The sequence below is a fragment of the Hyperolius riggenbachi genome, chromosome 1 (genome assembly GCF_040937935.1).
Source record: "Hyperolius riggenbachi isolate aHypRig1 chromosome 1, aHypRig1.pri, whole genome shotgun sequence".
Classification (NCBI taxonomy): Eukaryota; Metazoa; Chordata; class Amphibia; order Anura; family Hyperoliidae; genus Hyperolius; species Hyperolius riggenbachi.
The window spans coordinates 413,594,873-413,612,372 of NC_090646.1; the positions used below are offsets into that span (position 1 = coordinate 413,594,873).

The window sequence follows — 17,500 nt, forward strand, 5'->3', positions numbered from 1 at the left end:
TCAAGACATGTGAATGGCACCTAGCCCTTGAGGGCAGAAGTAAGGCAGCCTCCAGCTCTAGAATCATAGCTACCGTTATTAGGCCAACCCATGAATGGTGGCATAAGCACCAGTGTTGGCTTCTTGGCCATCCAGAAGAACGGAATACGGCCGCTCTCTTTTTAGGAAGAGAATGTTATGAATGTGGTCTAAGTCTTCTTGGAGCCAGTAAGGTTTTTTTTTTTTTTTTTGCTCAAAGTGGGGTCAATGTTGTGAACCTTGACCAGGGTTGAATGTAATGTGATCTTTCATGTAAGGGGAGTTGACCTAGAGGCAGTGGCGGTTTTTGATAAGACAGCTGGTGAAAGAAAATAGGTTGTCAGGAAAGAAAGATACAGCGCATGAAATAACGCTTAGGCCCTAGTGAGATTTGAACTCACGACCCCTGGTTTACAAGACCAGTGCTCTAACCCCTGAGCTATAGAGCCACAGTGCTCTGTTGTGTAAATGTGTTAAAAAAAAAAAAAAAAAAAAAACGTTCTTGGCTGTGAAAGACTAGCAGGTAGGGGAACCGTGAAAAAACCATGCAAACGCTGTCAGAAGTGGGATTTGAACCCACGCCTCCAGGGGAGACTGCGACCTGAACGCAGCGCCTTAGACCGCTCGGCCATCCTGACACGGAGGTGCATTGTGCCACCGGAAAGTAGGGTGGTTGAGAGAGCTGAATTGTGGTCTTCTACGAAGCCTTCAATCAAGACATGTGAATGGCACCTAGCCCTTGAGGGCAGAAGTAAGGCAGCCTCCAGCTCTAGAATCATAGCTACCGTTATTAGGCCAACCCATGAATGGTGGCATAAGCACCAGTGTTGGCTTCTTGGCCATCCAGAAGAACGGAATACGGCCGCTCTCTTTTTAGGAAGAGAATGTTATGAATGCGGTCTAAGTCTTCTTGGAGCCAGTAAGGTTTTTTTTTTTTTTTTGCTCAAAGTGGGGTCAATGTTGTGAACCTTGACCAGGGTTGAATGTAATGTGATCTTTCATGTAAGGGGAGTTGACCTAGAGGCAGTGGCGGTTTTTGATAAGACAGCTGGTGAAAGAAAATAGGTTGTCAGGAAAGAAAGATACAGCGCATGAAATAACACTTAGGCCCTAGTGAGATTTGAACTCACGACCCCTGGTTTACAAGACCAGTGCTCTAACCCCTGAGCTATAGAGCCACAGTGCTCTGTTGTGTAAATGTGTTAAAAAAAAAAAAAAAAAAAAACGTTCTTGGCTGTGAAAGACTAGCAGGTAGGGGAACCGTGAAAAAACCATGCAAACGCTGTCAGAAGTGGGATTTGAACCCACGCCTCCAGGGGAGACTGCGACCTGAACGCAGCGCCTTAGACCGCTCGGCCATCCTGACACGGAGGTGCATTGTGCCACCGGAAAGTAGGGTGGTTGAGAGAGCTGAATTGTGGTCTTCTACGAAGCCTTCAATCAAGACATGTGAATGGCACCTAGCCCTTGAGGGCAGAAGTAAGGCAGCCTCCAGCTCTAGAATCATAGCTACCGTTATTAGGCCAACCCATGAATGGTGGCATAAGCACCAGTGTTGGCTTCTTGGCCATCCAGAAGAACGGAATACGGCCGCTCTCTTTTTAGGAAGAGAATGTTATGAATGTGGTCTAAGTCTTCTTGGAGCCAGTAAGGTTTTTTTTTTTTTTTTTGCTCAAAGTGGGGTCAATGTTGTGAACCTTGACCAGGGTTGAATGTAATGTGATCTTTCATGTAAGGGGAGTTGACCTAGAGGCAGTGGCGGCTTTTGATAAGACAGCTGGTGAAAGAAAATAGGTTGTCAGGAAAGAAAGATACAGCGCATGAAATAACGCTTAGGCCCTAGTGAGATTTGAACTCACGACCCCTGGTTTACAAGACCAGTGCTCTAACCCCTGAGCTATAGAGCCACAGTGCTCTGTTGTGTAAATGTGTTAAAAAAAAAAAAAAAAAAAACGTTCTTGGCTGTGAAAGACTAGCAGGTAGGGGAACCGTGAAAAAACCATGCAAACGCTGTCAGAAGTGGGATTTGAACCCACGCCTCCAGGGGAGACTGCGACCTGAACGCAGCGCCTTAGACCGCTCGGCCATCCTGACACGGAGGTGCATTGTGCCACCGGAAAGTAGGGTGGTTGAGAGAGCTGAATTGTGGTCTTCTACGAAGCCTTCAATCAAGACATGTGAATGGCACCTAGCCCTTGAGGGCAGAAGTAAGGCAGCCTCCAGCTCTAGAATCATAGCTACCGTTATTAGGCCAACCCATGAATGGTGGCATAAGCACCAGTGTTGGCTTCTTGGCCATCCAGAAGAACGGAATACGGCCGCTCTCTTTTTAGGAAGAGAATGTTATGAATGTGGTCTAAGTCTTCTTGGAGCCAGTAAGGTTTTTTTTTTTTTTTTTTTTGCTCAAAGTGGGGTCAATGTTGTGAACCTTGACCAGGGTTGAATGTAATGTGATCTTTCATGTAAGGGGAGTTGACCTAGAGGCAGTGGCGGTTTTTGATAAGACAGCTGGTGAAAGAAAATAGGTTGTCAGGAAAGAAAGATACAGCGCATGAAATAACGCTTAGGCCCTAGTGAGATTTGAACTCACGACCCCTGGTTTACAAGACCAGTGCTCTAACCCCTGAGCTATAGAGCCACAGTGCTCTGTTGTGTAAATGTGTTAAAAAAAAAAAAAAAAAAAACGTTCTTGGCTGTGAAAGACTAGCAGGTAGGGGAACCGTGAAAAAACCATGCAAACGCTGTCAGAAGTGGGATTTGGGGGGCGGAGTCTGCCATGAGCGGGTAAAGACGTGCCTGAGCTGAGCTCCCCGCTCTACAACACTAGATACCCCTTAAAACATAAGATTTCCTTGGCGAAAACTCTCCAGATTATGGCTACTGCCTCTAGGAAGAAAAATACACAGACAGGGGAGCAGAAAAAAGATTCCACGATACAGCAAACCGTGACTAAATACCTTAGATCTGCGGACCAAACACAGCCTAAGATGGCCGACACTGCCACTGCTGCAAAGAGCGGAAAGGCCTCCGAGACGGCTCAACAAGAAGCCACGACCCGCTCACTGAATGAAATCAGAGATTACCTCCATAGTCTGCCGACAAAAAATGACCTATCCGAGCTAGCAGAGAAAATAACAGCTGCCACGAGAGCGGACCTACAGACCTTGAGAACTGAGGTAACAGAGCATGATAGTAGGCTGACAGTACTCGAAGCGGACATGGCGACAGCACGGGCAGACCTCACTAAGCTACAAGCAGCATACTCACAACAGCAAGCGATGAATACCCACTTTCGGGTGGGTCTGGAGGATCTACAAAATAGGAGTAGACGAAACAACATTAGGCTCCGAGGTCTACCCGAAACCGTAACCTCACAACAACTACTATCCACAGTCACCGCCATCTTTAACGGCCTTCTGGGAAACCCGGCAGACGAGGCAATAAAGATAGATAGAATACACCGCTCACTCAAAGCCATGCCGAAGGAGGGAGAGCTACCCCGTGACATAATCTGCAGATTACATTATTTTGGAGTAAAAGAATGTATTATGAAAGCGGCAAGGAATCGGATGGCAATTCACCACGAGGGCTGCCCTCTTACCTTCTTCCAGGACTTGGCACCGAGCACCCTAGCCCAAAGAAGAGCCCTACAACCGCTTCTAAAGATGATACATGAAAATGAGGCCTCATATCATTGGGGGTTTCCCTTTCAGCTGGTCGTCATGAAGGGGGCTCGATCCTTTGTCCTGAAGAATCCGACAGAGTTACCCGAGCTGTTTCGCACCCTGGATCTTCCTATCACAGAGGTCCCAGAATGGATTCCAGACCAACTTGCCTTAGGCATCCCACAGCGTCAAAAAAGGCAGAGACAGAACCGGAGAAAATCGCAGGAAGAAGCATAAGCCTGAGTTCTTGAAAGACTTCCTCGTCAGCTGGACCCAGATAAGTTACTGTTCTTTATATATATATAACGTCTTGGCTACGCTGTTGTTCGAGCCTGGTTCCTCCCAGGCCCCCTGGTCAACGGGCACTACGTACCCATATACGCTTGACATATTCATCTGAGGCGGTTACCATGATAGAAGACCCCCAATCGGTGATAAAACGCATGGTAGCCGCATGAACATGAGGACCAGGATCTAACACCTATACAAACATCTTGGGGGGGGGGGGGGGAGGGGGGGGGGAACTCACCTAAGGAATCCTCAGAGTGCAGGCTATGAAGCGCACCTTGGGTGCAATATAGAATAGCGAGAGGCAATACGCATAAGGAGGGGAACTAGTGCAGGTGGGGCGGGCTAGGGATTGCCGGCCGTCTGCGGTTGTAAAGAAAAGGCTCCGTTTATACAGCAGGAGCCGCCAAGACTCATCCAGCGAATATAAACCTCGTATAAAGCCCAAATGTATGCAATGCATATTGGAACATCTAACGTGCGATTGGAACAGCAGTACATTAGCAACAAAATGATTGCCTAAAGGGACATACCAAGATATAAAGATCGATAGTTTGCTGAAGAGAGGGAGATTCTTGTAAATGATTGATTATATTTTTGTGTGTCGCTTCTCTTTAATGTATATATGTATGATCTGGGGCGATTTTGGTGTGGTGTGCATGGGCGATCTGAGACACAGAGAGGCGGATTACGCGAGGATCCCTATAGCGAACTCAAAGCAACCTCCTATTATTGGGGTGGTCACGTAGTTTGGGACACTAGATGAGTGAGAATATCTCTAAAACGATAACATAAGCATTCCTATTTAAGACCTGATCGCATTCTACCTATGCTGGTAATATTGGGTTCCGTGTGATAGATGTCTCCGGTGGGGGAGGGTCGCGGATGCACACCGCACTCTGGATGTAATCTAAAGTAGTTTGGGGTGTTACAAAGAGATAAGGGTGGGCCTAGCTGGAGAGGAGGTCTAAAAGGGGTATAACACCAGTGACAAGATAATGTTCATAGTGGAGCGGGGGAGCTGACTTGGGATGTGGCCTACCATGGTCCCTTCTCTCCCACATAGGTCAGTCCTAGTGACTATGAGTTACTGCATTGTGTTAACCTTGAGGTTCAGTTCACAGCCTAAGCTGTGTACTAATTTATTCAATAGACATAATCCTTTATGTATAGTTCAAATTAAGTTTGAGTTTAATCGTAGTAGTTGGTCCATGGAAGCTCCAAATCTTAAAGCCAATGTGAAGGTACATGAATGGCACAAGTAAAAATATTATCTATCAACACTAAGGGGCTAAACATACCAGAAAAGCGCACAGCGCTGCTAAACGATATCTGGAAACAAAGAGCCGCAATAGTTCTCCTGCAGGAGACACACTTTAAAGGAAATGATATCCCTCGGCTAACAAATAGGCGATTCCCCCAAATATACACAAGCAACTCATCTGACTCTAAAACAAAAGGGGTGGCGATTCTATTAAGCAATAATTTATCTATAGAGGACGTGGAGGTGAAGAGAGACGACCAGGGCAGATTCGTTATCATTAAGGGACTGATCCAAGGACGTAAATATACCATAAGCTCCATCTATGCCCCAAACATTGAGCAACTGGCATTTTTATTACATTTCCTAGATGTCCTAGACACTTTTGCGGAAGGTAATATCATAATAGGGGGAGACCTCAATGTAACTCTAAATCCTGAATCCGACTCATCTTGTGGCAAGTCGAGTCTCCCCTTTTCCAAACTGAATAAAATTAAAAAGGCACTCCAAGATAGGCAACTTGTAGATGTGTGGAGGCTGCTCTACCCGACTACTAAAGATTATACATTTTACTCAAACGTCCACAATTCTTACTCTAGAATAGACGTTATTCTAATTTCGCATAATCTTCTATCGGAGACGGTCACGGCTGGTATTGGTATCATTTCCTACTCTGATCACGCCCCGGTTACACTGGAGTTAAATTGTAAACATAAAACACAGCTGCCATTCAACTGGAGATTTAACTCCTCTATGCTATCCGCCAAAGAAAATGTAAACAAAATAGAAGCGGAAATTGAGTCATACTTCCAGCTGAATGCCACTGGGGATATCCCCGCCACGACCATATGGGAGGCCCATAAATGTGTCCTAAGGGGCTTTCTGATCCAACTGGGTTCAAGGCTAAAAAAAGAGAGAGAAAAAGATCTTAATAACCTAATACAAGAAGTATACAGACTGGAAGAGAGTCATAAGAGAAACAGAGCACCACAGACATTAGAAAAATTACAAAAGGCTAGAGAGGGGATAAAAAATATAATGAAAGATAAAATGTTAAGAGCAGCATTTCGCTGCCAATCTACATTTTATATGTCCGGTAATAAATCAGGCAAATTATTGGCCCGGGCTTTAAAACAACAGCAACAACGAAGCTATATACCACATGTGATAGACTCCCACGCGCAAAAACACATCCGCAGCGAATCTATTGCCAACACTTTCAAAACGTTCTATCATAAGTTATACAATCTGCTCTCAGGACAGGAGAATGATCATACCATAGACATAAGGGACGTCATGAGAGATTACATTACAGATGCAGGAATGCCAAAGCTGCAACCTGAAATGATCCAGTCATTAGAAGAAGACATCTCCCCATTAGAAATTGCACAGGTCATAGCGCAGATTAAAGTGGGGAAGGCTCCGGGGCCAGATGGCCTGCCGATAGAATACTATAAGCAGTTTAAGCACCTCCTGATCCCTCATATGTGCACTGCTTTCAACAATATATTGGATACGGATAAACAAGAAACTTTCCCAGTTCAGACACTGGAATCTCACATATCGGTAATCCATAAACCAGGAAAGGATCCTGCAGCTTGCGCCAGTTATAGACCTATCTCCCTGCTAAATCTTGACCTAAAAATTTTCTCAAAGATCATGGCCAATAGGCTGGCCGAATGGATGGGTCATCTGGTTCATTGGGACCAGGTGGGATTCATCCCTAAAAGAGAGGGCAGGGACAACACCATAAAAACCCTGAATATAATCCAGTCTGCCCGGCGAAACAACATTCCCCTGATGCTACTTTCTACTGATGCTGAAAAAGCGTTTGACCGGGTAGACTGGACATGGATGTTTGAAGTGCTAAGACATATAGGGCTTGGGGAAAAAATGATGAATGGCGTTCGGGCCCTCTACTCCAGACCAACGGCGCGGGTAAGGGTCAACGGGCTCCTGTCCGAAGCTCTGCACATTTCCAACGGAACAAGACAGGGATGCCCGTTCTCCCCCCTAGTATTCGCCCTGGCCTTGGAGCCTTTCCTGTGTAAAATTCGAGGGAATGTAGATGTCTCTGGTTTCTCCATGGCAGGACAAACTTATAAAATCGCCGCATACGCAGACGATCTGCTGTTTTATATCTCCAATCCCATAGTCACGCTCCCAAACCTGTTAAAGGAATTTGAGACCTTTAGTAAGCTGGCCCTCTTTAAAATAAATTTGGATAAATGTGAGGCCCTAAATATATCCCTACCAAATGATGTACAAGACTCTCTCACTGCTAGTTTCCCTTTCAAATGGAACAAAGAATATATAACATACCTGGGTACGAAAATCACACAGAAATTAGAAGATATATTTAGCAAAAACTTCCCGCCTTTATTAGATAACTTGATCTCTGACCTGAAAAAGTGGGACAAAGCGCAGTTTTCTTGGATGGGTAGGATAGCAATTCTCAAAATGAACCTTATGCCAAGACTACTCTACTTATTTCAAACTCTCCCTATCTCTATACCTACCGCATTTTTGAGGAAAGTGCAAAAGATCTTCAATACATACATCTGGAAAGGCAAACCACCAAGGATAAGTAGAAGCGTGTTATTTAGACCTAAATACGCTGGGGGACTAGCACTCCCAGACGTTCAGAAATACTATCAAGCTGCAGTAATCACTAGGATGGTAGACTGGCACAAACATGGCCAGCTTAAACAGTGGGTGGGGGTCGAGCAGTCTCTAACATCTTTCCCTCTGGTAGATCTGCCTTGGTCGTCTTATAATCCGTCTCCTCTCTGGTCATCCTCAAGTCTAGTGCAAACCACTCTTAAAGTGTTCTCGAAAATAAGAGACTCTCCTAGCTTCTCACCCTGGCCGTCTCCATTAATTCCGATTATAAACAATCCAGAATTCCCAAGCGGCTGCTCCCTTACTTCTCTTAAATTATGGAGGCGCAACACACCGCTGAGGGCTAGAGACTTCTGTACTACGGAGGAGTGGCACTCATTGGAGGCACTACGAGCCAAAATTGGTGAGCCTGGGCTCGACTGGTGGGTATACACCCAGTGCAGACATTTGCTGCGCTCGGTGGGTATGCGCCCCTCGGGACTACGGGACCCAACAGAGTTCGAGAAACTGTGCCAGACCGCCGGGCCCTTAGAAAAGACGCTGTCCTTAATGTACTCAATGCTCATACCACAGGAAGTGGCTAATCTGCCATTCTTTGAGGCTTGGGAGAGAGAACTGGGCATTACATTATCCGAATCCCAAAGATCAAAAATGTGCATATATGTCCACAAAACGTCCACTGCATCTCGCATGCAGGAAATTAACTACAAAGTATTGGCACGATGGTACTATACTCCATCTAAATTGGCAAAAATCTTCCCAGACAGAGATCCTCTCTGCTGGAGATGTAAAGTAACTGAGGGATCTTTGCTCCATATTTTTTGGGGATGCTCAGCTCTTTCTCAGTTATGGAGTACAGTGGAGAAGTGGATCAAAGAAATGACTAATAGACCCCTGACGTTTGATCCCCAAACATATCTGCTCCATCTAAATACATGGAGCATGAGAGCATATAAGGGCTCGGTGGTACGACACATACTCAATGCTACAAAGAATGTAATTGTAAGAAGATGGGGGACGACAGACTTGCCCACAATTCGTGAGCTAGTGAAGGAGATGGATAAAATATATGATCTGGAACGAATGGTCTATACGATACAGGGGAGGGAAGAGAAATTCTCCAAAATGTGGAGTATATGGATGGTCCTTAGACATTCAGAAGAATTTGTACAAACATTAGATTGAATGCCGTTGATCTTTTAGGCCCCCACAGGTGTTGAACTAAAAGTGTAAGAACAATATCAGAGTACAGTGCCCATTCTTGAGGTTAACCTGGAAGCCATGGACCTAGTTAGTTCGTTGTGTTTATGTTTACTTTTATACTGAAGCTAAAGTTAATGATACTACTGATAAAATCTTTGAGCATCACTCTCCATAAGAATGCAGGCCATGAAGTGGATAGAGTAGACAGCCAAATACTACTTTTTACGATATTAGCTAGACAATTTCTCTCGGAACTGTTATTGGTGGACTTATCAATCTATGGTCTGTAACTGTATAGGCAAGTGCAGGAGCTGTGATAGGTGCTAGACTGATTTTTCCGTTAGGTACAATGTAATATTATCATATGAGAAAGTTGCACATTATATTTTCTGCTGTATGATGTCTCAAAGCTTCAATAAAAGTATTTGAAAAAAAAAGAAGTGGGATTTGAACCCACGCCTCCAGGGGAGACTGCGACCTGAACGCAGCGCCTTAGACCGCTCGGCCATCCTGACACGGAGGTGCATTGTGCCACCGGAAAGTAGGGTGGTTGAGAGAGCTGAATTGTGGTCTTCTACGAAGCCTTCAATCAAGACATGTGAATGGCACCTAGCCCTTGAGGGCAGAAGTAAGGCAGCCTCCAGCTCTAGAATCATAGCTACCGTTATTAGGCCAACCCATGAATGGTGGCATAAGCACCAGTGTTGGCTTCTTGGCCATCCAGAAGAACGGAATACGGCCGCTCTCTTTTTAGGAAGAGAATGTTATGAATGTGGTCTAAGTCTTCTTGGAGCCAGTAAGGTTTTTTTTTTTTTTTTTGCTCAAAGTGGGGTCAATGTTGTGAACCTTGACCAGGGTTGAATGTAATGTGATCTTTCATGTAAGGGGAGTTGACCTAGAGGCAGTGGCGGTTTTTGATAAGACAGCTGGTGAAAGAAAATAGGTTGTCAGGAAAGAAAGATACAGCGCATGAAATAACGCTTAGGCCCTAGTGAGATTTGAACTCACGACCCCTGGTTTACAAGACCAGTGCTCTAACCCCTGAGCTATAGAGCCACAGTGCTCTGTTGTGTAAATGTGTTAAAAAAAAAAAAAAAAAAAACGTTCTTGGCTGTGAAAGACTAGCAGGTAGGGGAACCGTGAAAAAACCATGCAAACGCTGTCAGAAGTGGGATTTGAACCCACGCCTCCAGGGGAGACTGCGACCTGAACGCAGCGCCTTAGACCGCTCGGCCATCCTGACACGGAGGTGCATTGTGCCACCGGAAAGTAGGGTGGTTGAGAGAGCTGAATTGTGGTCTTCTACGAAGCCTTCAATCAAGACATGTGAATGGCACCTAGCCCTTGAGGGCAGAAGTAAGGCAGCCTCCAGCTCTAGAATCATAGCTACCGTTATTAGGCCAACCCATGAATGGTGGCATAAGCACCAGTGTTGGCTTCTTGGCCATCCAGAAGAACGGAATACGGCCGCTCTCTTTTTAGGAAGAGAATGTTATGAATGTGGTCTAAGTCTTCTTGGAGCCAGTAAGGTTTTTTTTTTTTTTTTTGCTCAAAGTGGGGTCAATGTTGTGAACCTTGACCAGGGTTGAATGTAATGTGATCTTTCATGTAAGGGGAGTTGACCTAGAGGCAGTGGCGGTTTTTGATAAGACAGCTGGTGAAAGAAAATAGGTTGTCAGGAAAGAAAGATACAGCGCATGAAATAACGCTTAGGCCCTAGTGAGATTTGAACTCACGACCCCTGGTTTACAAGACCAGTGCTCTAACCCCTGAGCTATAGAGCCACAGTGCTCTGTTGTGTAAATGTGTTAAAAAAAAAAAAAAAAAAACGTTCTTGGCTGTGAAAGACTAGCAGGTAGGGGAACCGTGAAAAAACCATGCAAACGCTGTCAGAAGTGGGATTTGAACCCACGCCTCCAGGGGAGACTGCGACCTGAACGCAGCGCCTTAGACCGCTCGGCCATCCTGACACGGAGGTGCATTGTGCCACCGGAAAGTAGGGTGGTTGAGAGAGCTGAATTGTGGTCTTCTACGAAGCCTTCAATCAAGACATGTGAATGGCACCTAGCCCTTGAGGGCAGAAGTAAGGCAGCCTCCAGCTCTAGAATCATAGCTACCGTTATTAGGCCAACCCATGAATGGTGGCATAAGCACCAGTGTTGGCTTCTTGGCCATCCAGAAGAACGGAATACGGCCGCTCTCTTTTTAGGAAGAGAATGTTATGAATGTGGTCTAAGTCTTCTTGGAGCCAGTAAGGTTTTTTTTTTTTTTTTTGCTCAAAGTGGGGTCAATGTTGTGAACCTTGACCAGGGTTGAATGTAATGTGATCTTTCATGTAAGGGGAGTTGACCTAGAGGCAGTGGCGGTTTTTGATAAGACAGCTGGTGAAAGAAAATAGGTTGTCAGGAAAGAAAGATACAGCGCATGAAATAACGCTTAGGCCCTAGTGAGATTTGAACTCACGACCCCTGGTTTACAAGACCAGTGCTCTAACCCCTGAGCTATAGAGCCACAGTGCTCTGTTGTGTAAATGTGTTAAAAAAAAAAAAAAAAAAACGTTCTTGGCTGTGAAAGACTAGCAGGTAGGGGAACCGTGAAAAAACCATGCAAACGCTGTCAGAAGTGGGATTTGAACCCACGCCTCCAGGGGAGACTGCGACCTGAACGCAGCGCCTTAGACCGCTCGGCCATCCTGACACGGAGGTGCATTGTGCCACCGGAAAGTAGGGTGGTTGAGAGAGCTGAATTGTGGTCTTCTACGAAGCCTTCAATCAAGACATGTGAATGGCACCTAGCCCTTGAGGGCAGAAGTAAGGCAGCCTCCAGCTCTAGAATCATAGCTACCGTTATTAGGCCAACCCATGAATGGTGGCATAAGCACCAGTGTTGGCTTCTTGGCCATCCAGAAGAACGGAATACGGCCGCTCTCTTTTTAGGAAGAGAATGTTATGAATGTGGTCTAAGTCTTCTTGGAGCCAGTAAGGTTTTTTTTTTTTTTTTTGCTCAAAGTGGGGTCAATGTTGTGAACCTTGACCAGGGTTGAATGTAATGTGATCTTTCATGTAAGGGGAGTTGACCTAGAGGCAGTGGCGGTTTTTGATAAGACAGCTGGTGAAAGAAAATAGGTTGTCAGGAAAGAAAGATACAGCGCATGAAATAACGCTTAGGCCCTAGTGAGATTTGAACTCACGACCCCTGGTTTACAAGACCAGTGCTCTAAACCCTGAGCTATAGAGCCACAGTGCTCTGTTGTGTAAATGTGTTAAAAAAAAAAAAAAAAAAAAACGTTCTTGGCTGTGAAAGACTAGCAGGTAGGGGAACCGTGAAAAAACCATGCAAACGCTGTCAGAAGTGGGATTTGAACCCACGCCTCCAGGGGAGACTGCGACCTGAACGCAGCGCCTTAGACCGCTCGGCCATCCTGACACGGAGGTGCATTGTGCCACCGGAAAGTAGGGTGGTTGAGAGAGCTGAATTGTGGTCTTCTACGAAGCCTTCAATCAAGACATGTGAATGGCACCTAGCCCTTGAGGGCAGAAGTAAGGCAGCCTCCAGCTCTAGAATCATAGCTACCGTTATTAGGCCAACCCATGAATGGTGGCATAAGCACCAGTGTTGGCTTCTTGGCCATCCAGAAGAACGGAATACGGCCGCTCTCTTTTTAGGAAGAGAATGTTATGAATGTGGTCTAAGTCTTCTTGGAGCCAGTAAGGTTTTTTTTTTTTTTTTTGCTCAAAGTGGGGTCAATGTTGTGAACCTTGACCAGGGTTGAATGTAATGTGATCTTTCATGTAAGGGGAGTTGACCTAGAGGCAGTGGCGGTTTTTGATAAGACAGCTGGTGAAAGAAAATAGGTTGTCAGGAAAGAAAGATACAGCGCATGAAATAACGCTTAGGCCCTAGTGAGATTTGAACTCACGACCCCTGGTTTACAAGACCAGTGCTCTAACCCCTGAGCTATAGAGCCACAGTGCTCTGTTGTGTAAATGTGTTAAAAAAAAAAAAAAAAAAAAACGTTCTTGGCTGTGAAAGACTAGCAGGTAGGGGAACCGTGAAAAAACCATGCAAACGCTGTCAGAAGTGGGATTTGAACCCACACCTCCAGGGGAGACTGCGACCTGAACGCAGTGCCTTAGACCGCTCGGCCATCCTGACACGGAGGTGCATTGTGCCACCGGAAAGTAGGGTGGTTGAGAGAGCTGAATTGTGGTCTTCTACGAAGCCTTCAATCAAGACATGTGAATGGCACCTAGCCCTTGAGGGCAGAAGTAAGGCAGCCTCCAGCTCTAGAATCATAGCTACCGTTATTAGGCCAACCCATGAATGGTGGCATAAGCACCAGTGTTGGCTTCTTGGCCATCCAGAAGAACGGAATACGGCCGCTCTCTTTTTAGGAAGAGAATGTTATGAATGTGGTCTAAGTCTTCTTGGAGCCAGTAAGGTTTTTTTTTTTTTTTTTTGCTCAAAGTGGGGTCAATGTTGTGAACCTTGACCAGGGTTGAATGTAATGTGATCTTTCATGTAAGGGGAGTTGACCTAGAGGCAGTGGCGGTTTTTGATAAGACAGCTGGTGAAAGAAAATAGGTTGTCAGGAAAGAAAGATACAGCGCATGAAATAACGCTTAGGCCCTAGTGAGATTTGAACTCACGACCCCTGGTTTACAAGACCAGTGCTCTAACCCCTGAGCTATAGAGCCACAGTGCTCTGTTGTGTAAATGTGTTAAAAAAAAAAAAAAAAAAACGTTCTTGGCTGTGAAAGACTAGCAGGTAGGGGAACCGTGAAAAAACCATGCAAACGCTGTCAGAAGTGGGATTTGAACCCACGCCTCCAGGGGAGACTGCGACCTGAACGCAGCGCCTTAGACCGCTCGGCCATCCTGACACGGAGGTGCATTGTGCCACCGGAAAGTAGGGTGGTTGAGAGAGCTGAATTGTGGTCTTCTACGAAGCCTTCAATCAAGACATGTGAATGGCACCTAGCCCTTGAGGGCAGAAGTAAGGCAGCCTCCAGCTCTAGAATCATAGCTACCGTTATTAGGCCAACCCATGAATGGTGGCATAAGCACCAGTCTTGGCTTCTTGGCCATCCAGAAGAACGGAATACGGCCGCTCTCTTTTTAGGAAGAGAATGTTATGAATGTGGTCTAAGTCTTCTTGGAGCCAGTAAGGTTTTTTTTTTTTTTTTTGCTCAAAGTGGGGTCAATGTTGTGAACCTTGACCAGGGTTGAATGTAATGTGATCTTTCATGTAAGGGGAGTTGACCTAGAGGCAGTGGCGGTTTTTGATAAGACAGCTGGTGAAAGAAAATAGGTTGTCAGGAAAGAAAGATACAGCGCATGAAATAACGCTTAGGCCCTAGTGAGATTTGAACTCACGACCCCTGGTTTACAAGACCAGTGCTCTAACCCCTGAGCTATAGAGCCACAGTGCTCTGTTGTGTAAATGTGTTAAAAAAAAAAAAAAAAAAAACGTTCTTGGCTGTGAAAGACTAGCAGGTAGGGGAACCGTGAAAAAACCATGCAAACGATGTCAGAAGTGGGATTTGAACCCACGCCTCCAGGGGAGACTGCGACCTGAACGCAGCGCCTTAGACCGCTCGGCCATCCTGACACGGAGGTGCATTGTGCCACCGGAAAGTAGGGTGGTTGAGAGAGCTGAATTGTGGTCTTCTACGAAGCCTTCAATCAAGACATGTGAATGGCACCTAGCCCTTGAGGGCAGAAGTAAGGCAGCCTCCAGCTCTAGAATCATAGCTACCGTTATTAGGCCAACCCATGAATGGTGGCATAAGCACCAGTGTTGGCTTCTTGGCCATCCAGAAGAACGGAATACGGCCGCTCTCTTTTTAGGAAGAGAATGTTATGAATGCGGTCTAAGTCTTCTTGGAGCCAGTAAGGTTTTTTTTTTTTTTTTGCTCAAAGTGGGGTCAATGTTGTGAACCTTGACCAGGGTTGAATGTAATGTGATCTTTCATGTAAGGGGAGTTGACCTAGAGGCAGTGGCGGTTTTTGATAAGACAGCTGGTGAAAGAAAATAGGTTGTCAGGAAAGAAAGATACAGCGCATGAAATAACGCTTAGGCCCTAGTGAGATTTGAACTCACGACCCCTGGTTTACAAGACCAGTGCTCTAACCCCTGAGCTATAGAGCCACAGTGCTCTGTTGTGTAAATGTGTTAAAAAAAAAAAAAAAAAACGTTCTTGGCTGTGAAAGACTAGCAGGTAGGGGAACCGTGAAAAAACCATGCAAACGCTGTCAGAAGTGGGATTTGAACCCACGCCTCCAGGGGAGACTGCGACCTGAACGCAGCGCCTTAGACCGCTCGGCCATCCTGACACGGAGGTGCATTGTGCCACCGGAAAGTAGGGTGGTTGAGAGAGCTGAATTGTGGTCTTCTACGAAGCCTTCAATCAAGACATGTGAATGGCACCTAGCCCTTGAGGGCAGAAGTAAGGCAGCCTCCAGCTCTAGAATCATAGCTACCGTTATTAGGCCAACCCATGAATGGTGGCATAAGCACCAGTGTTGGCTTCTTGGCCATCCAGAAGAACGGAATACGGCCGCTCTCTTTTTAGGAAGAGAATGTTATGAATGTGGTCTAAGTCTTCTTGGAGCCAGTAAGGTTTTTTTTTTTTTTTTTGCTCAAAGTGGGGTCAATGTTGTGAACCTTGACCAGGGTTGAATGTAATGTGATCTTTCATGTAAGGGGAGTTGACCTAGAGGCAGTGGCGGTTTTTGATAAGACAGCTGGTGAAAGAAAATAGGTTGTCAGGAAAGAAAGATACAGCGCATGAAATAACGCTTAGGCCCTAGTGAGATTTGAACTCACGACCCCTGGTTTACAAGACCAGTGCTCTAACCCCTGAGCTATAGAGCCACAGTGCTCTGTTGTGTAAATGTGTTAAAAAAAAAAAAAAAAAAAACGTTCTTGGCTGTGAAAGACTAGCAGGTAGGGGAACCGTGAAAAAACCATGCAAACGCTGTCAGAAGTGGGATTTGAACCCACGCCTCCAGGGGAGACTGCGACCTGAACGCAGCGCCTTAGACCGCTCGGCCATCCTGACACGGAGGTGCATTGTGCCACCGGAAAGTAGGGTGGTTGAGAGAGCTGAATTGTGGTCTTCTACGAAGCCTTCAATCAAGACATGTGAATGGCACCTAGCCCTTGAGGGCAGAAGTAAGGCAGCCTCCAGCTCTAGAATCATAGCTACCGTTATTAGGCCAACCCATGAATGGTGGCATAAGCACCAGTGTTGGCTTCTTGGCCATCCAGAAGAACGGAATACGGCCGCTCTCTTTTTAGGAAGAGAATGTTATGAATGCGGTCTAAGTCTTCTTGGAGCCAGTAAGGTTTTTTTTTTTTTTTTGCTCAAAGTGGGGTCAATGTTGTGAACCTTGACCAGGGTTGAATGTAATGTGATCTTTCATGTAAGGGGAGTTGACCTAGAGGCAGTGGCGGTTTTTGATAAGACAGCTGGTGAAAGAAAATAGGTTGTCAGGAAAGAAAGATACAGTGCATGAAATAACGCTTAGGCCCTAGTGAGATTTGAACTCACGACCCCTGGTTTACAAGACCAGTGCTCTAACCCCTGAGCTATAAAGCCACAGTGCTCTGTTGTGTAAATGTGTTAAAAAAAAAAAAAAAAAACGTTCTTGGCTGTGAAAGACTAGCAGGTAGGGGAACCGTGAAAAAACCATGCAAACGCTGTCAGAAGTGGGATTTGAACCCACGCCTCCAGGGGAGACTGCGACCTGAACGCAGCGCCTTAGACCGCTCGGCCATCCTGACACGGAGGTGCATTGTGCCACCGGAAAGTAGGGTGGTTGAGAGAGCTGAATTGTGGTCTTCTACGAAGCCTTCAATCAAGACATGTGAATGGCACCTAGCCCTTGAGGGCAGAAGTAAGGCAGCCTCCAGCTCTAGAATCATAGCTACCGTTATTAGGCCAACCCATGAATGGTGGCATAAGCACCAGTGTTGGCTTCTTGGCCATCCAGAAGAACGGAATACGGCCGCTCTCTTTTTAGGAAGAGAATGTTATGAATGCGGTCTAAGTCTTCTTGGAGCCAGTAAGGTTTTTTTTTTTTTTTTTGCTCAAAGTGGGGTCAATGTTGTGAACCTTGACCAGGGTTGAATGTAATGTGATCTTTCATGTAAGGGGAGTTGACCTAGAGGCAGTGGCGGTTTTTGATAAGACAGCTGGTGAAAGAAAATAGGTTGTCAGGAAAGAAAGATACAGCGCATGAAATAACGCTTAGGCCCTAGTGAGATTTGAACTCACGACCCCTGGTTTACAAGACCAGTGCTCTAACCCCTGAGCTATAGAGCCACAGTGCTCTGTTGTATAAATGTGTTAAAAAAAAAAAAAAAAAAACGTTCTTGGCTGTGAAAGACTAGCAGGTAGGGGAACCGTGAAAAAACCATGCAAACGCTGTCAGAAGT

At 45.8% G+C, this 17,500-nt stretch overlaps 27 non-coding genes across 27 annotated transcripts in view; all 27 read right to left on the reverse strand.

The window, feature by feature from the left end:
• Positions 1-394: 394 nt before the first annotated feature.
• TRNAT-UGU (transfer RNA threonine (anticodon UGU)) lies at positions 395-467 on the reverse strand. The gene has a single exon. It is a non-coding gene; the product is annotated as a tRNA-Thr (tRNA).
• Positions 468-573: 106 nt separating this feature from the next.
• TRNAL-CAG (transfer RNA leucine (anticodon CAG)) lies at positions 574-656 on the reverse strand. The gene has a single exon. It is a non-coding gene; the product is annotated as a tRNA-Leu (tRNA).
• A 467-nt stretch (positions 657-1,123) lies between these two features.
• Positions 1,124-1,196, reverse strand: TRNAT-UGU (transfer RNA threonine (anticodon UGU)). Its single transcript has one exon. It is a non-coding gene; the product is annotated as a tRNA-Thr (tRNA).
• Positions 1,197-1,301: 105 nt separating this feature from the next.
• TRNAL-CAG (transfer RNA leucine (anticodon CAG)) lies at positions 1,302-1,384 on the reverse strand. The gene has a single exon. It is a non-coding gene; the product is annotated as a tRNA-Leu (tRNA).
• Positions 1,385-1,852: 468 nt separating this feature from the next.
• On the reverse strand, positions 1,853-1,925 carry TRNAT-UGU (transfer RNA threonine (anticodon UGU)). The gene has a single exon. It is a non-coding gene; the product is annotated as a tRNA-Thr (tRNA).
• A 104-nt stretch (positions 1,926-2,029) lies between these two features.
• On the reverse strand, positions 2,030-2,112 carry TRNAL-CAG (transfer RNA leucine (anticodon CAG)). Its single transcript has one exon. It is a non-coding gene; the product is annotated as a tRNA-Leu (tRNA).
• A 471-nt stretch (positions 2,113-2,583) lies between these two features.
• On the reverse strand, positions 2,584-2,656 carry TRNAT-UGU (transfer RNA threonine (anticodon UGU)). The gene has a single exon. It is a non-coding gene; the product is annotated as a tRNA-Thr (tRNA).
• Positions 2,657-10,040: 7,384 nt separating this feature from the next.
• Positions 10,041-10,113, reverse strand: TRNAT-UGU (transfer RNA threonine (anticodon UGU)). The gene has a single exon. It is a non-coding gene; the product is annotated as a tRNA-Thr (tRNA).
• Positions 10,114-10,217: 104 nt separating this feature from the next.
• Positions 10,218-10,300, reverse strand: TRNAL-CAG (transfer RNA leucine (anticodon CAG)). The gene has a single exon. It is a non-coding gene; the product is annotated as a tRNA-Leu (tRNA).
• Positions 10,301-10,768: 468 nt separating this feature from the next.
• On the reverse strand, positions 10,769-10,841 carry TRNAT-UGU (transfer RNA threonine (anticodon UGU)). Its single transcript has one exon. It is a non-coding gene; the product is annotated as a tRNA-Thr (tRNA).
• Positions 10,842-10,944: 103 nt separating this feature from the next.
• Positions 10,945-11,027, reverse strand: TRNAL-CAG (transfer RNA leucine (anticodon CAG)). The gene has a single exon. It is a non-coding gene; the product is annotated as a tRNA-Leu (tRNA).
• A 468-nt stretch (positions 11,028-11,495) lies between these two features.
• TRNAT-UGU (transfer RNA threonine (anticodon UGU)) lies at positions 11,496-11,568 on the reverse strand. Its single transcript has one exon. It is a non-coding gene; the product is annotated as a tRNA-Thr (tRNA).
• Positions 11,569-11,671: 103 nt separating this feature from the next.
• Positions 11,672-11,754, reverse strand: TRNAL-CAG (transfer RNA leucine (anticodon CAG)). Its single transcript has one exon. It is a non-coding gene; the product is annotated as a tRNA-Leu (tRNA).
• A 646-nt stretch (positions 11,755-12,400) lies between these two features.
• Positions 12,401-12,483, reverse strand: TRNAL-CAG (transfer RNA leucine (anticodon CAG)). The gene has a single exon. It is a non-coding gene; the product is annotated as a tRNA-Leu (tRNA).
• A 468-nt stretch (positions 12,484-12,951) lies between these two features.
• TRNAT-UGU (transfer RNA threonine (anticodon UGU)) lies at positions 12,952-13,024 on the reverse strand. Its single transcript has one exon. It is a non-coding gene; the product is annotated as a tRNA-Thr (tRNA).
• Positions 13,025-13,129: 105 nt separating this feature from the next.
• TRNAL-CAG (transfer RNA leucine (anticodon CAG)) lies at positions 13,130-13,212 on the reverse strand. The gene has a single exon. It is a non-coding gene; the product is annotated as a tRNA-Leu (tRNA).
• A 469-nt stretch (positions 13,213-13,681) lies between these two features.
• Positions 13,682-13,754, reverse strand: TRNAT-UGU (transfer RNA threonine (anticodon UGU)). The gene has a single exon. It is a non-coding gene; the product is annotated as a tRNA-Thr (tRNA).
• A 103-nt stretch (positions 13,755-13,857) lies between these two features.
• On the reverse strand, positions 13,858-13,940 carry TRNAL-CAG (transfer RNA leucine (anticodon CAG)). The gene has a single exon. It is a non-coding gene; the product is annotated as a tRNA-Leu (tRNA).
• A 468-nt stretch (positions 13,941-14,408) lies between these two features.
• Positions 14,409-14,481, reverse strand: TRNAT-UGU (transfer RNA threonine (anticodon UGU)). Its single transcript has one exon. It is a non-coding gene; the product is annotated as a tRNA-Thr (tRNA).
• Positions 14,482-14,585: 104 nt separating this feature from the next.
• Positions 14,586-14,668, reverse strand: TRNAL-CAG (transfer RNA leucine (anticodon CAG)). The gene has a single exon. It is a non-coding gene; the product is annotated as a tRNA-Leu (tRNA).
• A 467-nt stretch (positions 14,669-15,135) lies between these two features.
• Positions 15,136-15,208, reverse strand: TRNAT-UGU (transfer RNA threonine (anticodon UGU)). The gene has a single exon. It is a non-coding gene; the product is annotated as a tRNA-Thr (tRNA).
• Positions 15,209-15,310: 102 nt separating this feature from the next.
• On the reverse strand, positions 15,311-15,393 carry TRNAL-CAG (transfer RNA leucine (anticodon CAG)). The gene has a single exon. It is a non-coding gene; the product is annotated as a tRNA-Leu (tRNA).
• Positions 15,394-15,861: 468 nt separating this feature from the next.
• TRNAT-UGU (transfer RNA threonine (anticodon UGU)) lies at positions 15,862-15,934 on the reverse strand. The gene has a single exon. It is a non-coding gene; the product is annotated as a tRNA-Thr (tRNA).
• A 104-nt stretch (positions 15,935-16,038) lies between these two features.
• On the reverse strand, positions 16,039-16,121 carry TRNAL-CAG (transfer RNA leucine (anticodon CAG)). The gene has a single exon. It is a non-coding gene; the product is annotated as a tRNA-Leu (tRNA).
• A 642-nt stretch (positions 16,122-16,763) lies between these two features.
• TRNAL-CAG (transfer RNA leucine (anticodon CAG)) lies at positions 16,764-16,846 on the reverse strand. Its single transcript has one exon. It is a non-coding gene; the product is annotated as a tRNA-Leu (tRNA).
• Positions 16,847-17,314: 468 nt separating this feature from the next.
• TRNAT-UGU (transfer RNA threonine (anticodon UGU)) lies at positions 17,315-17,387 on the reverse strand. Its single transcript has one exon. It is a non-coding gene; the product is annotated as a tRNA-Thr (tRNA).
• Positions 17,388-17,490: 103 nt separating this feature from the next.
• The window catches only part of TRNAL-CAG (transfer RNA leucine (anticodon CAG)), an 83-nt gene continuing 73 nt past the window's right edge, over positions 17,491-17,500 (reverse strand). The window contains exon 1 of the tRNA in view: positions 17,491-17,500. This exon is cut by the window's right edge and continues 73 nt beyond it. This is a non-coding gene — a tRNA (tRNA-Leu).